This window comes from Mesoplodon bidens, assembly GCF_964165515.1.
Source record: "Mesoplodon bidens genome assembly, chromosome: 8".
NCBI classification, from domain to species: Eukaryota; Metazoa; Chordata; class Mammalia; order Artiodactyla; family Ziphiidae; genus Mesoplodon; species Mesoplodon bidens.
In genome coordinates, this window is record NC_138165.1 from 36,261,582 (window position 1) to 36,266,954 (window position 5,373).

The following is a 5,373-nucleotide window of genomic DNA, read 5'->3' on the forward strand; positions in this document are numbered from 1 at the left end:
TATCCCTTTATACACTCTGTGACTTTTGGTTGGTGAATTTATTCCATTTACATTTAGAGTAATTATTGATATGTTAGGCCTTATTAATGTCATTTATTAGTTGCTTTTTAGGTGTTTTGTAGTTCCGTTGTTTCTTTTTTCCTATATATCTGCTTACCATTTTAAATTAGTGATTTTCCATTTTCTTCTTGTTAAACAAAAAAATTGCTTATTAATACAAAAGCACACACAAAGTATAAAGCAATAAGAAATTTAAATATCTAAGTCAGAGCAAACAGGTGGCAATTCAACATCCAGAGTTGACAAATTGCTTGAAAGAAACTGCAACAGATTAGATTCCCCTGATGAAGAGGGAATCTTCAAAGGTGAAGAGGGGCCAAGGTATAACAACTTTTCAAGTTTCATCTCCTCACTGAGAATCATGAGAGACACTCCATTCAAGGGGAGGTGTCCAATTTGGTGCTTTTAAGGCAGGTCAAAACCCTTAAAATCTAGAGGATTGAAGGGGAAATGTGTCTCTATGTCTGGATAGGTATCATTTGAGGCAGGAACAGAACTTTTTCTTTAACAGTGCTTTTGGTCATCTTTTTGGCAGAGAAGTTTGTCTCTGAGGCATCTATTAGTCTTTACTGATTTTTTTTTGTAGCTCTGTTGACAGTTCCTAAAGACTTTCTGGTGGCTTTAGGTAAGGCTGTTGGAAAATCAAACATTTTGCAAACATGTGATGTTGAAACTTAAGATCTCCCATCTAAGACTATGACTGAAGTCCTAGACCCCAGCTTCAGTCTCTCCTTAGATGCCACATGGATGCCTGGTTCTGTATTTTCCTTAATAACATAGATTAGAGTAGTCATTCTGGATTAAGCAAGACTTAGTCTCTTTTTCTGTTCTGACTGCTTTTCTTGATTTTCCACTCTGATTCCCTTTTCTTTATCTTTTGTGAATCTACTCTAGGTTTTAGTTTTCTGGTTGCCAGGAGGCTTACATAAAACGTCTTATGGAAAAAACAGTTCATTTTAATGTGATAGCCACTTAACTTCAATCACATATGAATACTCTACACTTCTACCCCCCAACTTTTATATTTTTTATATCACAAGCTATGTCTTTTTATATTATGTGTTTGTTAACAAATTATGGTAGCTACTCTGCTATAGATTCTTTCTATTGCATTTTCTATTTCATTCATTAGATTCTTCAGCTCCAGAATTTCTGTTTGGTTCTTTTTTATGATTTCTATCTCTGTTAAATTTCTCATTTTGTTCATCTATTGTTTTCCTGATTTTGTTCAATTGTCTTACTGTGTTTTCTTGTAGCTCATTGAACGATTTTGAATTCTTTATCGAGTATATTGCAAAATTCCATGTCTTTGAGTTTGGTAATTGGAGATTATTATTTTATTTTGATGATGACAAATTTCCTTGATTCTTCATATTTTTGGAGTTCTGCATTGCTGATTTCACATTTGAAGTAGCAGAATCACCCACAAATCTTTACTAGTTCCCATCAGGTGAGATACATTGATCCTTTGTCCTATTATATCTGGGGTTTCTCTGACCTTCTATGGATACACCAACTCCACACTTCTTGCTCCCTCTCGTGGCAGAATTCTTAAGCTTTAATGCCTTCTCTGGTTCTTACTACTCACCAGGTGAGCTGCTGGAAACCTATCTCTTTTTTCCAAAAAGTAGCACTACAGCTCAAGTTTGTGATTTCTCCCTTGCGCACAGACTTCGGTCTGATTTTCTGAGCACACTCCATTTGCCACACTTGGGAGCCCACACAAGGAACCAGCAGAAGAGTGGGCCGAGGTGTGTGTTTAGTAATTGGGGCATTGAGGATGCCTGCAGTTCTGCTGGGGGGATTCTCACAGGTGGGCTTCCTTTGGAGTCCTGAAAGCAGTCAGCAGGACTCTCTAATGCCCTTTGATATTCTTATCTGCCTCTCTCATCCTCCAGTCATGGATGTCCTCCCTTCAGTACTGTGGGTACTGCTGGAGAGAAATGAGTTTCTCCAGTAGCTTCCCACACAGCTGGGGTAGCCTGGCACTCATTCACCACTCACCTTTTCTCCCCCAAGAGAAGTTGCCACCAGTTAGTTCATCCCTGCACTGTGTCACCTTGGGGGAGGGACAGAGCTGGGTGGTTCCTCTCACCCTCTCCAAAGCATCCAAATTTGGTTTTACTTTTCATTTTTGTTTTTGTTTTTGCTCCAATGGAGTGTTGGAATAGCCCCTCAGGAAGGCTAGACCTCTACAAAGTCTCTCTTTTCTTGGATGGCTGCCCAAGTCAGCACTCTCCAGGTTTTCCTCAACTGCCACCAAGGGGTGTTGGGGAAGGTTCACCAACTCCTGCTGGTTCGCAGACTATACAAAGGTCTGTCTTCCTTTTGCCAGATGCACAGTTGGGAGAGACTCCTTCCAGGTCCCTTGACATATGGTGCTCGATCCCACAACTCTACAGACGTACTTTTGTTCATAAATGGATACTGGTTTTTAGGTGTTAAAAAGGGGACCGAAAGGAGGAATGTATTATGCCAAAATGATGCTGACATCAATTTGAGTTGGATCCTCTTCCTCTATCTCTAAAGTGCCTGTAAGCCAGAATTTCCCAGCTACCCACCAATAAGTTTCCAAAGTTTATAAATTACTTATATACTTTTTTTTTTTTTTTTTTTTTTTTTGCGGTACGTGGGTCTCTCACTGCCATGGCCTCTTCCGTTGCGGAGCACAGGCTCCGGACGTGCAGGCTCAGCGGCCATGGCTCATGGCCCCAGCCGCTCCGCGGCATGTGGGATCCTCCCAGACCAGGGCACGAACCCGTGTCCCCTGCATTGGCAGGTGGACTCTCAACCACTGCGCCACCAGGGAAGCCCTATAAATTACTTACATACTTTGACCAAAAGGAGTAATATCTGTAATATCTGTAATAATCCTCTCACCCATTTACATAATGATAAACTTTTCCTGATCTGGAAAGAAAATTTAAGATTAACATTATCTAAGTAGGTTTAGTGCCAGCTGTGGGAGCCTGAGCAGGTAATTTAAGCTGCCTGGGCCTAAATTCCTCATGAGAAAAAATTAGACTAAAAGTGCCTAATCACCACCATATCTTTCAGAAATCTTTGTTTATAACTCTGTATTTGTCTTACAATGAGTTCTCAGTAATAATAGGATCCTGAAGTATATATCCTAAGATCATTATTATGGAGCTACTCAGGGCAGAAGTTACCTTTGTATGTATCAAGATTATGTCAGTCAGCTTCTCCAGAACCAAAACTAACATGTTTTCCTCCAAAGCATCTGAAAGGGGAAGGCTCATAGGCTGCACAAGTTCTTTCTGAGTAGGGCTGTTGTTCAAAAGCTTGAGAACACCTCCATGCCCACTCCAGTTAAGCAGCAGCTTTCAGAACCAGGGATACAAAGGAAAGGAGGTAGGCAGCTAAGGAAACTGACACCTAGCTGGAGTGAATGGAAAAGGGAAGCATAAAACAGCAAATATGAGTCAAGCCCAAAATAATGCCAAAGGTCAAAATCAGAGATTAATCTTCCCTTAGGTTTAAAAAGCAAACTAAGGGACGACCATGGGAGATAAAGCTAAGGATGGGGACTGCAAGCCGAGAAATGAAGTTGAATATATTAGTTACATACTATGTTTACCTGTGTGTAATACAAACCCAATCACAGAGACTGAACTAAATAGGAGGATATATACTTTTTACAAAACAAGAAGTCCAGAAACAGGAAGTCCAAAAGTAAGCATATCAGCAATAACACCTACTCTTTATTCTTCTGCTTTGCCATCTTAGCAAATGGCTTTCCTCTCACAGTCATCTCAAAGTTGAAAAATGACTGATCCATCTCCAAGTTTCCTGTCCATTTTTTAGGGAAGATAAAGAGAAAAAAAGGATGGGTAGGAGGATAAAGAGGAAGAAGAAGAGGAGGAAAATGAGAATAAGTAAAAGGAGAACTGACAATCAGGAAGGGAATGCACACTTTTTTTTTTTTTTTGCGGTACGCAGGCCTCTCACTGTTGTGGCCTCTCCCGTTGCGGAGCGCAGGCTCTGGATGCGCAGGCTCAGCGGCCATGGCTCACGGGCCCAGCTGCTCCGCGGCATGTGGGATCTTCCCGATCCGGGGCACGAACCTGTGTCCCCTGCATCGGCAGGCAGACTCTCAACCACTGCACCACCAGGGAAGCCCGGAATGCACAAATTTTGAAAAAGCAAAACATTTCCAGGAATCTTGATTTTTTCTTTTCTTTTTCGGCCAGAAATGTCTCTCATGACCTCATCCTAGCTACAAGGAAGGCTAGGGAATTTTTTCTTTCAGATGAATATGTTGCAGCCCATACAAAACAGGATTATATTAGTAAGGAAAGGTAAGAGAATGAATATATGTATGAAATTAGAATCAAACGGTGCATTACCACAGTCAGGGTTGAGATGCCCAAGCCACATTTTGCTGAGTGCCACCTTTGTAGTTTGAAGTTTCATTGGCCTAAGTCCAATCAGGTTTGCAAAACCTGGACTCCTTCTGAATTCAATGTGATAAAAGTAAAGCACCCAACAAAGATTACTGTAGAACATTTAGATAAGACTCATACAAGCATTTTATGTCTTTAATTATAGAACTAAGATTAAATAATGGGGATAAGACTATAAAGCAGTCATGTTGAATGAGCCAGGCGGCTATAAATATAAAAGAAAGCAGGGGTTGAACTATTGGCACCAAAAGTTAAAACTCCAGCAAAAAAATATTAAGGAACAGAAGGACACTTTAAAATGCTGAGTGTTCTGAATCATAATGAAGATCTATAACAGCTGTTAATATTTATGCACCCAATAACACATCAACCACTTTCATAAAGCAGAAACTACATGAGATTCAAGAAGCAATAGTCAGAAATACACTGATAAAAAGAAATCTAAACTCTCCTCTCTTAACTCAAATAGAGTCAGGGAAAAAAAATTAGGATACAGAGACCTAAACAACATAATCAATAGGATAGATCTTATAGATCTAAATTGAACTATGAATTCTGATGAAAGAGGATACATGTTCTTCAAAATGGAATGGAAAAGTCACAAAAATTGACCACATTGTTGGCCACAAAGAAAACCTTAATTATACAAATAATTGTACAAATTTTGAAGATTGGAATCATTCAGACCATAGTGGAATTAAGTTAAAAATCAAAAAAGATAGCTTAAAAATTCACAACTGCTTGAAACTAGGCAATCACTTCTAAATAACCCATCAGTCAAAGACATCATAAAGGAAATCAAAAAATACTTTTGAACTGTACTATAATGAAAATAAGATAAATACAAATGAAAGATACAACTAAAGCTGTATTTAAGAATAAAACATAG

At 39.3% G+C, this 5,373-nt stretch overlaps 1 pseudogene across 1 annotated transcript; it reads right to left on the bottom strand.

Annotated features, from left to right (window-relative positions):
* Window positions 1-252: 252 nt before the first annotated feature.
* Window positions 253-854, bottom strand: LOC308621665 (securin-like; annotated as a pseudogene). The gene has a single exon. The product of its transcript is annotated as a securin-like (transcript).
* Between the last annotated feature and the right edge of the window lie 4,519 nt (window positions 855-5,373).